This window comes from Malaclemys terrapin, chromosome 1, assembly GCF_027887155.1.
Source record: "Malaclemys terrapin pileata isolate rMalTer1 chromosome 1, rMalTer1.hap1, whole genome shotgun sequence".
Lineage (NCBI taxonomy): Eukaryota > Metazoa > Chordata > Testudines > Emydidae > Malaclemys > Malaclemys terrapin.
This window is the reverse complement of record NC_071505.1, coordinates 130,604,472-130,617,228: the sequence shown is the minus strand read 5'-3', so window position 1 is coordinate 130,617,228 and position 12,757 is coordinate 130,604,472. Positions and strand designations below refer to the sequence as shown.

Below are 12,757 nucleotides of genomic sequence, written 5' to 3'. Positions count from 1 at the left end.
AGGCAAGTTGCCACATTCGACAGTAGCTGAAGCATCCAAGTGGTTTTCAAGAGTGGCTCCAATAGAGAACATGGCCCTTAGCCCACTTGGAACTAAGCATGCATGACTGTGACAAGGTCTACATCAGCAAGGAAATACCTCAACCTCGGAGCTAAATACAGATTAAGGGGAAAAAAAAAAAAAAAAGCTACTGGTGAGTCCAGGAGGTACCCTGAGACTGCCAATTCCCTGGTAAGGGAATGACCTGATCCTCTGACAGATGGAGTACTCCCAACCCTCACTAATTCAAACCAAAACAATTTTAAGTGAACACACTTGTACACACACTTTTTCAGTTTTCACCCATAAACAGGCATCATTTTATTACAATATCTCCAAGTCGCCAACATTGACAGTAAGTAAATGACAAGCAAATTAATAGCCCTAGTTAAGGGTGACTGTGTTCTGCTGGCTTTGCTGGAGGTGGAGAGATATGCAGGAGGGTTGGGACTGATGTGTAGCTGGGCAGGTAACACTGTAGAAATAATTTCATTCTTTATTTTCCCTGCTTGTGTGGATTTACATTAGGGAGAGTCTCATGTGGGCAGCGTTAACTAGATGTTGATGTTTTGTGGAGAAATTTGAATTAAGCGTCAGAGAATTTAGCGTTCTCATCTCGGTTCTTCACTAAACACTAACCACGGGATGTCAAAACTCCTTCTGATGTCATAGTTTAAAAATCTTTAAAGAGAGGGTATTAAGGTTGAGGAGAAATTGACACCAGTTCTACTCTGAAAAGTGGCAATGTGAAAAGGGCACCTTCTCACTCGGCAGGCCTGTTTCTTGAGTGTATTCAGAGTCATTTTTCCTTGCTTTAGTGACAAAAATAGACATTTAAAGCCTTTTACCTCAGTTAATCCTGCAGAGCCAGAAAAGCTAGGAGAGACGGCTCAGGAGTCTGTTAGTTTGTCTGCATTGACAAGACAATTGTTTACTACATTTAGACCTGGGCAAATCCACTTGAAAATAAAGGGTTTGCCCACATGTAACTGAGGGGATAATCTGAAAACAAATGAGCTACCTCCTGTATCTGAGTGCCTGATTTAGCTTGCAGAACCTTGTGATGAAACCCTAGAAGGAAAACACCCACCTTACCTCTCCGAATCCAGGTGATAGTGATGATAAGAATACAATGTGGCACCTCTTGAACATGGGAGTAAAGTGGTAAATAGGCCCAATGCACTGAAGTATATCTTCTAAACAGTTTCATCATCAACACAGAATAAATTCTTTTATTGTGGAAACTAAATGGGTTCCATGGTATTTACAAGCGTGGGGAACCTTATTCTTTGTACTTCAGACGAGGGCAGCTATACTTGACCATAATTACTTCTGTGAATTTTCCTGAATACACTTGGTCTATTCAAAAATCTACATTTGGCCATTTGTTCCTCCCCGAATGCTAGCAAATATAGTTCCATGTTTCAGGCATTCATCAATCTCCAGATCCTTGTCTTGCTATCTTTCCCTCTCCATTAATCCCACTTTGGAATGATTACAATGGTGGGTTGGAAAGAGAAGAGTTTTAGTATAATTTGACTAGTTATTAAAAAAAAAAAAATCTTGCCAAGTAGTGGAGACTGAAAATTAGGGATATAAACCAACCCTGGAGAACAGAAGGCTGTTGTGTTTGGATGTCACAACACAAATACAGTGAAGGCAGTGTCCAGGCCATCTCTTTGCTAATTACAGTGTCAAGCATGTTGGTGCTCAGCCAATAATCATGAGAGACATGCCTAATCCCATGCACGAATCTGTGGATCAGGTGGGAAATCCCATGAACTCTATCCCTTCTCCCCTAAAGGAGAGTTCTTTAACAAGTCTCTTTAAGTCCTGAACAGTGTTCAAGTTTCAGAGTTTATTTAGCCTCTCCCTTTCCTAATGGAAACTCACAAGTGTTATTTGCTGCCAGTGATATCCTGGAGCTGTGATAGTGTTTTGATACCATCTGCAGCAAGTGTTTAGAGCATCATCTGCTTTTATTCAAACCCAAACATTTGCAAATTCAATTTTCAATTATAAACTGATGGAGGAGGTTTTCCTTTTGGAAGCAGTCACTTATTTAGTTCTCCATCCACTACTCTTGCTATCTTTGGCTGTGACAAAAAAAGACAAATCATTGTTATATTTATAAAATGCAGCCATTGTCATTTCAAATCACATATCATACATTGAATTTGGGCAAATCAGCAATGCCTTCTCTGTGTTAGCTAATTAAGGCTTCTAGCAAAACAGCTGCAGCACACTGCCCCGTGTTTCTTCTTGATGGGGAAATCATGTTTAACAAATGGCAGAGGAGACACAGGAGAAAATGCTGAAAAGCAGGAGGCAAACATCACCTTTGTATTGTTTTAGTAAATACCTGAGATGGCTGTGAGACCTACATGAAAATCTCAATGAAGAGAGGTTCGGTGACTGGTGGAAAATACATAACCATTCTGCACAATTGGCATAGCTGGTGCTGTGGCCAATTTATTCTATCTGATAGCTTAATTCGTGCCTTTAACTTTTTTCTCTCAAGATTTACAGCCCTTATTTCACTGAGTTGGCTGCATTGACATATGTACTATGTGTTCTAGCCTCTGTGTGCCTAGGCATGTTGCTCTTTAGGAAGTGGTCAGTACTCACAACTGGGGTCAGATTAAGTAGCTAGATTTTCAAAAGAGGTCTGCATGCTGAGCATTTTTGAGAATCTGACCCTTATTTACATGCATAAATGGGAGGGAGTTGAGCTCTTTTGAAAATGTGGCTCCAATTGAATTTGAACATCTGGCCTTGAACTCTTTTGAAAATCAGTCCCAACCGTTCAAAATCCCAAATCACTATAAGACTATCATAGCTCTCAGTACAACAAGGCCATTATGTATCTAAGTACATGTATGTCACTATATGTGATGGATGTAAAATGTGGGACATATAAGGACACTGGTGTAGGAAGCATCAAAAGAGACCATTAATTTTTAGAATATTTTCTCTAACCTTGTACACCAATTCTGTTGTAAATAATGTCTAGTAATAAGTGTCCAAGCACTAGATTTGTGTGGGAAAGAGGTAAATCTGGGGCTAAAATGAGGTATGCGAATTGAAGTACATTTCAAAATGAAAAGTTGGTTCAAATCGAAAAGTCAAAATGTTTAATCTTGAAAATTTCAAATTGAAACATTTAAACTTCTTCAGAATTTTTTTTCAACTGAAGTAATTCAACACAGATTCATTAAACGTTTCAGCTGACCCAAATCTGCATTTTTCAGAAATAAAAAAAACCCCCACCCCACATACAAACAAAAATACCCCCCCCCCCCACACACACACATATTTCGGCCAAAAAATTTCATCCAGCACTAATCATAATGGATGTGTACAAGAGGGCCATATTAAGATTGTTCAGGGCAGGCAAAGAACCCTGAGCACAAATGAAACCCCAATAGATTTGCTGAAATGACACCAGGACAGCCTTCCCCACTCCTCCTTGCTTAAAAATAAAAGCAAGTTCTAGAAGTCCATTTAGAATTTCAGAGGGTCAGAATCAGAACTCATTCTGCCCTACCCAGTTCATCAAGGGAAAACTGGATGGCTTGAAATTCATTAATATTCACACAGTGAAAACCATATTGCAGCCTGTTTGAAGAACTGCTTTTGACTAGAAGTTTCAGAACATACTGCGTATGCTGCAGCTAGCAAGATTAACCCACTTTGATTTTATTGGCCAGACCTAAATTGCAGCAAAGCAGAAGAAATTGCTTTGAAATTACTTCAGGTTAATGCTTAGCTGTCAGGCACAGACTTTGTAACAATAATAACAAATAATAATAATAATAATAATAATAGAAAAGAGACACAAATATACTTTCAATGGCATGTTATTTCGAAAAGGAATGAAATAACAATTTAAGTAATTGGATAATCTGACATTTAGGGCTTGTCTACACATGGAAATTTAGTGAAATACATATTCCAGAACAATTATTACCCTATTTTGGTATAGGTCCCCACTTACGAACATTCTTATTTCAGAATAAGAGTGTCCAGACAGGGGCTTTTACTGAAATAACTATTTCAAAATAGCTATTTCAGTAAATTTCCAAGTGTAGACAAGCCCTTAGAATCAACCTGGGGAGTACGGGAAGTAGAAGAGAACTAAAGAAAGATTAACATTTTAGAGAAAACACGTTTTAGCCTAAATTCTTCCATCTGCTATTCCACTGAAAATCCAGTGTAACTCCATTAATTTGTATATTTGTATGGGTGTGGAACAGAATTTGGTCCAAAGCAGGGAAAAAAAAAATTAGAAATAGTTTCTCAGTGTAAATTGGCACAGATCCATTGGAGTCACCAGAGTTATGCCAGTTTATGTCTGATGAGGGGCTGGCCATTACTTTCACAGCCACGCCGAAAGGGCCAAATTCATCCTTGATTTCACCGGAGTTCTTCCAGGGATAAATTTGGCCCTGAAGGCTTGTTTTGCACTCCTTGCAGTTCATTAATTCTTATGAACTATTTCAACTGCTTGGTGAAAAGAAAATATAACTCATAAAAGAAACATGCAACTGGTCTCAAGAAAGAAATCCCAACAGAGTCATACAGTCTATAGTCAGTCCCATTTAATACTTAAATGTGAGGAACTCCCTATTTCCACAGCAAAATGACACGTCAGAGACAGTGAAATTAGTTAAGGCATTGCTCCTATTACTAAACTAATCTCTTATCAGGATCTGGCTCCTTACAAAGAGCCAAATTCTGCTCCCATGCAACCTCACTGACTGTAGTGACACTATATCAAGGAAGCTTTATACCAGGGGAAGTGTTATATTAAAAGATGAAAACAGCTAAACTGAAAGATAAAAGAAAACACTGGATAATGACGATACACTAAAAAACTTCCTGGAATCAGCCACTCAAAGGGTCAGCAAAATATTGCTTGACTGGTACAAATTTCTTTGATTGAAAGTTGAGCAACATTTTACTGGATACCACAAAAGCATAGTTCAAAAAAAGATCCTTTAAAAAGGGGATGCTAATTACAGATATCCATGTGTGCAGCGTTTACTGCACATTTAATAATGAACTGATGAGTAATTTGTTTCCTTAGTGTAGGATGTAACATGTAGAATGTATGTTTTAGGTGTTGGGACATATGAAAAAGATGCCTGCTTTTCTGGCAAGGAAAGAGAACAGCCAGGTAAAAAGCTGAGCCAGCAATCTGACCAGGTAAACAACTGGGTCAGCATCCAGTCAGGTAAACAACTGAGTTAGCAAATTAATCGTAGTGCTAGGCAGAAAAAGTGCTTATACAATATATCATGAATAGCTTTGTAACAATGCATTTAAGGAATACCTGAATGTAGTTGTGTGCTTGCTTTTAACCCTATGCTGTGCCTTGTTTTGGTGGATTGATCACTCACTGAAGCAGCGAATAAATGACACACTTTTTCAACTCAGGAGTCTGTGAACCTGAGGGTTCTGGGTAGCAGGAAGAAGAACCATCAACAGTTTGGGGGGGAATTTTGAAGGACTATCGTGGGGTCTGGTTGGGATAAAGTAAAAGTCACAACTGGGCTTTGCTATATGGACTTGGTTATCTTTGTGGAAGTTTGGGTCAGTGACAAGGGAGGTCCATATGACATTAATCCCCAGAAAACAGGGCCCTGGGAGGAGATTCAGAAGTCCCTTAATCATGCTAGTTCTGAAAGTGAAGGAAGGACAGAAGAAAGCCTGCATTATACAGGGATTAATGAAAGGAGTTAATGTGTTATGGGAGCAGTTTATACTAAGGAGGTTGAACTTCAGACACTGCCCCCTGAGCTTGAGGGGGATGGAGATAAAGGAGAAGCTTTTAAAATACATGTGGTAATAGCTAATCAAGGCTTCCGCCAATCATCTGATGATTGTGATAGCATACAACAGGAATGGGATGAATTGTTGAATGACGTAGCAAACTTTAGGGACCAACTGGCTCAATGCCAACATGGGGATCCTCCAGTTCCCAAGGATGGGTCTTTCCCCATGTCCCTCCCTCCCTACTTTTCCCAACCCTTAGGCCCCCCAGTGGCACCCTATCTGGCTGCCCCTATGATTCTAAAATCGGAGATGGACAGTAATCACATCTGCACCACCCTGGATGATAAACTGTTGGCAGCTGGGGAATTTCAGTCTCCATGGAAAAATCCAGGTCCCAACCCAAGGGATGACTGGAATAAGTTTGGTCAGTGGCTTTGAATGGCTGCGGATATCATGGAGGACAGCAATTTAAATGATAAAGATTGGAGCCAGATGTTGAAAGGTGTATTTGGAGGTTTATACACACAAATTACTGGATGTGTAAACACTCGCCAGCCAGAAAGGAAATTTTGTTTGGTAGTCCATCACCTACAAGTGACATGAGTAGGTTATTACATCTTTGCCTGGGGAAAGCCCCACAGAGGTAGGGGAAAGGGCTATGAATTATTGGAATTTGGGTCATGGACCAAAAGATTGAGTGGGAAGGAACTCCCAAGAACATACTGAATCATTGTTAATAGGACAACCAGATGAGTGTTCACGGCAATCCTACAGTTTTCACCCCAGCCGCATGATTATGAGCAAACTATTACCCATGCTGAAGCATAATCGGGGGAGAGGGAGGAGACCGTCCTACCTATAAATGAGGCGAGGGTGTTTCAAGTTGAGGTCAGGAGAGGCACTTGTGCATGGAGAAGAGGAAGTGGATGGAGAAGAGGAAGTGTGGGCAGAAAGGGGGATAAGAGAATGAATTTCTTTCAGGAAGTTGCAGGAAGAATAGAAGGCTCTGGAATGTCGGGTGAAAGAATTAGAGGAGAAGGCTGGAAGCCTGTCCCCACAATAAGGGGTGCCATGCCCTGAGGCCATTGCACAACAGGTTTGCCCTATTAAATTAGATAAATGGGGGCAGCCTCATGTTCAAACATATATTGAAGGGCAGCAGGAAATAATATTAACAGATAGTGGAGCAGCAATTTGCATGACACACAAAGTTAGAGAAGGAAATGCTCAAAGGAAGATACAGGTGATTTTGGGGGTAAAAGAACAGGTAGTAAATGCTAAGGAGGAAATTCTGTCAGCGGCAGTACTTGGAGCCTACAATTTTTTAATAGATCTGGCTAACCTGTGTGTAGTAGCCCACCCGGTCTGAATGTGGTTAAACATTACCAGCCTGTAAACAGAATGGAAGTTACATAGTTAAAAGCTTTTGCTGCTGTGTGGGCAGAGCACAAGACAGACTGTGGAAGAACAAGTTTTATAGCTAGGATAGAGGGACTTGATCCTCCCACCCCCCCATCGCCCCCGCCCGCCCACAAAAGCAGTATGCTGTGCCCTGGGAGGCTGTTGAACATGTAACAGAAAGTGCAGCAGCTGCTGCATCAGGGGTGTCTAAGGGAAATTCGGTCTACTTGTTATGCACCTGTATGGCCTGTAAAGAAGCCTGTCGGCAAATGGAGGCTAACTATAGATTACAGAGCCCGGACTGACTATGCAATAGTGGGAGCTAATGTAGTAGCGGCATATCCACAAATTATTGCTAAAATACATCCAGTTAGAAACTGGTTCTCAGTGTTAGATGTGGCAAATGGCTTTTTGTCAATACCGCTGACAGAGAAACAGCAATATAAAACTGCCTTCACTTGCCAGGGGATGCAATATGCATGGACAGTTTTACCACAGGTATATAAAGATTCACCTGCCATTTTTCACAAATGCATGAAAGATTTTGGGGGATCTTGGAAATCATAAATTAATCATTCAGTAGGTAGATGATATCCTAGTCCAGGGAAGGAGTAAGGAGGAACATGATGAGTTGTTGACAAAAGTCTAACCTAAGGTCCAGATCCATCAAAGTACAGTTAATTTCCTAGGAGTAACATCCTAGGAAAAGATGGAGAAGTGTTAACACATTTAGGGTGGCCCAAACTGAAAGACTCCCTATTCCACAAGACAAAAGGCGTTTACAGTCGTTTTTAGGATTGACTGGATTCTGCAGGGATTTCATTCTTATGTATGCTGAAATGGCAAAACCCTTAGATGAATTAGCAAAAGCTAAAGTTTGGGAATGGGAGGAGGAACATAGGGATGCTTTTTGCAGACTAAAATAAGGTCTAGTGAGTACTCCTAAATCGGCAGTGTCAAATTTGGAGAAAACTTACTCTTTCTGGATAATGGTGCAGGATGGTAGTCTTGGGGTTGTAGTCACCCAGTTTATGGGACAGATGAGAGAACTGTGGCTTTTGCATCACAGTTGTTGCAAAGTGTGGGGTTAAAATACTCAGTGTGTGAAAAGGTGGTTGTGTGCGCATATTGGGCACTGATGAAGTTTAAATATCTTACAGGAGGTCAGCAAATAATTCTACGTACCCATCATACCTCCCTGAAATTATATACTGATAAACTGCCTCTGGGGAATGTTAGCAGGGTCAGGATACAGAGATGGATGTTCACTCTTATGGCTGAAAACGTGCCCACCAAAATTCTACAGGAGCCGCAAGCCTGAGTAGATGAGGAGGGAAGGCTCAGTAATGCAGAATTCTCCGGATGTGTAGAGGAAATACATGATACACCTCTACCCCGATATAACATGACCCAATATAACACAAATTTGAATATAATGCAGTAAAGCAGCACTCCGGGGGGGTGGAGCTGCGCACTCCGGCGGATCAAAACAAGTTCGATATAACGCGGTTTCACCTTTAACGCGGTACGATTTTTTGGCTCCCGAGGACAGCGTTCTATCGAGGTAGAGGTGTAGTTGGGTTTGTCAGCCAGGGGAATTGCAACTGATAAAAGGTGGGTGTTGTAACACAAGTGAGCACTGTCATCTAGAGGAAGTGCCCCTGCCACAAAATCATGTTACACACTTAGGGAATGGAAAGGTCTGCTATCATTGATACATTATTAGTATTGTTTAAAGTGTCACCTTGGAAGGGTATAAACATTGTGTAAAGATCTCACAAGGCACATGGTGCAGCAATGTCTCATTAAAGAGTATAAAATTGGGAAATGAAAACTGGCAAACTGTGCCCCACATTATCACTCAAAATGTAACCTAGTCAGGGGAAGCCTTGCTGAAGTCAGTAGAGGTCATATGGAACACAGCTCAGGAAACAAGCAAGATGTCACGTATCCTCAAATTAAGTGTGGATGAGGTTGGGAAAAGACTTTAGAGCAGCAGAAGCCAATAACTGGTGGGATGACTTAATGTATTCTAACATGACAACTGGAAGACAACACCTGATCCTGCACCTAGTGGTAATGTGTGTGTTTTGTTTGGTAGGATGGTTGTGTGTATATCAACGCAATTTGCGGAAATGGATGTATATTCGAAATGCTCAGCAAAACTTGTTTCTGTTACAGCACGGATTATTGTGTATTCCGGGCCTAACATCACATGCCCATATATGGAACATTAATTGGCAACAGTATCTCATGTCATATAAGGGGATGTGTAGCCATTCTCAATATATGTGAGGCATGGATTTGGGTTGTGTGTAAAGAGGCCACCAATAGCAGCCTAGCCCTGCTGGTTGACATCTTATGGCCCAACTCATGTTTTCCCCAGATGGATGGTAGTGGGCCCACTGCATAAAAGTAAATTGAGTGCTGAAACCATCTCTGGTATTACTTACACAGGTATGCCGTGACAGCTAACACAGAACAATGCAAAGAGAGAGCTAGGAATAATCATCTAACCCATGGTCACCTGGATTTATTTGGTCACGACAGAGGATGACAGCTGGTGATGCTACCGTGATAACTGACATTCTGTATGGAAATATCAGACAAGAGTGGTAATACTCAGATGGCACCTTGCACCACAGAGCCCAGGGATTTTGCAGGAGTGTTAATGCACACTATTAGAGGGCTTTCCCTTTACTCCGTCCGCTGGTTCTTGTCACGCAGATAGAAAGCAGAAGACCAGAAGTCCAAAGTGCAGGCAAAGCACTGTTTATTGGGGTTAGTTTCAAGCAAGCATAATCATAGCTCTACATGCCGGCAGAGTCTGTTTCCCAGTGTTCCGTTCCCAGCTCTGATGCCACAGAACATTTACTCCGTGTCCCCCTTCCCAGTTCTGATGCTGCAGAACCTTGCCTGTGTCCCCATTCCCATCTCCCATTTTCCACCTCCTTCTTAGCAGGCCGAAATATACCTGCAGTGCATGCCCTAAAGTCCCACCCCTTACAACTTATGGCCAAGTTCCGTTTTGGAGGGTCATGAGTCTGGGGTCTTTACCCCATCTCTTTTGCATTCCATGGGAGGGGTGAGGAGTGAAGTTATGTTCTGGTCAAAGCCAGGATTTTCTTTGGCTTTTAGTGTTTCTTATGCCTCCCCTCTCTATCCCCACTTGCCCCTCTTAACTGGTTGCTTGACCTTGGCTTGAGAGAGGAGCCAGGCAGCCGTCCAGTGAATGCTCATATTAAGCAACAGAGAGTCCTGTGGCACCTTTAAGACTAACAGATGTATTGGAGCATAAGCTTTCGTGGGTGAATGCCCACTTCGTCCGATGCATGTCATATATTACACTCTCAGCATACCCCGTAACACTTTTAACTTAATCTCTTACCTCTTTTCACCTCATCAGCTTGTGGGCAAGTGTAACACACAGTGTCTTTGTTCACAAATATTAGTAAGGATATAAGAGTATCAAAAAGTCAAACCCAAAATCCTATCCCAGGCTAACAAACAGGCCTATATACTAACACACCAAGCAGGGGGTATTTTTCTGGAGACACCCTGCGACAGAAAAAACGGACAACTACATAATAAAGAACTGAAACAAGTTATGGGATAGTGTTGCATGTAAAATAAGAAAAGAAGGAGCTATGTAGGATATAATATGTAGAAGGCATATTTCCTGCTTGTCTTGCAAGGAAAGAGAACAACCAGGTAAAAAGCTGAGCCATCAACCTGATCAGGTAAACAACTGAGTTAGCAAACTAATCTTAGCACTAGGCAGAAAAGGTGGTTATATAATACAGTACACTCTCGCTATAATGAACTCCTGGGGATCCAAGCCATTTATTCTGTATAGCCAGGGGTTCGTTATAGCAAGGTGGGGGTGAGGGTGGGTGTGGGGGGGAACAGAGTGAGCTCCTCTGGCCCTGGGGCCGCGGCAGGGGGCTGTGCTCCTCTGGGCCTGGGGCTGGAGGAAAACTCTGTCCCAGTTGTGGGGCGGGAGGAGCACTCTGCCCTGGCTGCGGCCCCAGGGTCAGAGGGCCTGTCAGCCCACTGCTGCAGCCCCGGGCTGGAGAAGCTGTCAGTCCCTAACCACAGCCCAAGGTTCACTATTGTGTAGGGCATTATAGCAAGGCTCTACTGTATATAATGAATAACGTTGCAACGATGTATTTAAGGCGAGTACCTGAACGTGGGTGTGTGCTTGCATTTACCCCTATGCTGTGCCCTGTTTCGATGGACTGATCACTCACTGATGCAGTGAATAAATAAACATACTTCTTCAGCTCAATAGTCTGTCTGCAAACCTGAGCATTCTGGGTAGCAGGGAAAAGAACCAATCAACACTTAGAAGCTCTTATGTCTTCCATTGGCCTTCTAGGTGACTTTAGGCATGTCACGCCACTCTCTGTGCCTCAGTTTACCTATCTGTAAAATTGGGATAATGATTCTGACTTTCAGGATTTCTGTTCAAGCATGATCCCCACTCCAACTTGGAGCAGCCATTACAGGGAAAGTCCTTCTGAAAGTCATAACTCAGGCTTGGAGGAAGCATGCTCAGTCACTCTGTGGGGTGGTGCAAGTGCAGTCTGGTCAGCACGAGAAGCTATGAGAGGCTTGAGCATGCTCAATAAAGATGGAGCCACCAGAGATTTTAGCAGTTAAGCCCTAAGAGGTCTCTAATGAGCATGTGTAAGCTGTGATTTTTCAATGGCTATTTTTAGCCAATTATGGGTCAATTTTTATAGGGATGGCATAAGAGACATCCATGGCACAAAGTCCACTCCTCTTCCAAATATCAATTACCTACTCCAAAGCATGGGCATGCTAGAAGAGCTCAAAGAAAAAGTTTGCTTGTATTTTTTTTTTTTAACATAGGCAAAACAATGTATTTTCCCTACCTTTGTTCTCGGAAATGGCTGGACCATTTTGACTGTAATTTTCCAGAACAATTCAGTCTGAGGCACACATTTGACAAGGGAAATTTCAGCTCAAACAATTAAATTTTGGTAAAGTTATAAGCACCAGAAAACAGGGTATAATAATGGGAAGTGCTACCAGTTTGCTCTACAGATCTGCACTGCGGATCAGAGAGAATTTTGCCCTCAGTCCATTTACAAAGCTGAACTGCTCCTGCACAAGCTTGCCTTGTGCATCTGGATGCAAGTTGATGGAGCTGAACCATCAGAAATGCAAGCTTCTGTTACACAGTCTGATGAATCCAAGTTCCTAGTTAGACTAATGAGCACTGTAATAGGAAAAGATTAGGTACAATCCATTTATTTATCAGTATTTTCATCAATAAAATTACATGCTGAAAATAAAACAGAAAAGGCGACAAATGGGAGTGTTATGAAGGCTTTGACCTCGACTAGCGGTACGAAGACAGTTTGTGCAAGGCAGTGGAGAATCAGGCCCAATATGTTTCTGCTGCCGTAAACTGACTGATTATGCTGATTTGCAATACTGTAGCTGAAGATACCTCTACAGAGTGGGCCAAATTCTGCTATTGGGTTTCTGTGGCATTTTTTCTGAGTAA

The 12,757-nt window shown here is 41.9% G+C and overlaps 1 protein-coding gene across 6 annotated transcripts in view; it reads right to left on the bottom strand.

Annotated features, from left to right (window-relative positions):
* Positions 1-12,757, bottom strand: part of FAR2 (fatty acyl-CoA reductase 2) — a 230,340-nt gene that overhangs the window by 23,092 nt on the left and 194,491 nt on the right. The gene's annotated exons all lie outside the window — the stretch shown is intronic.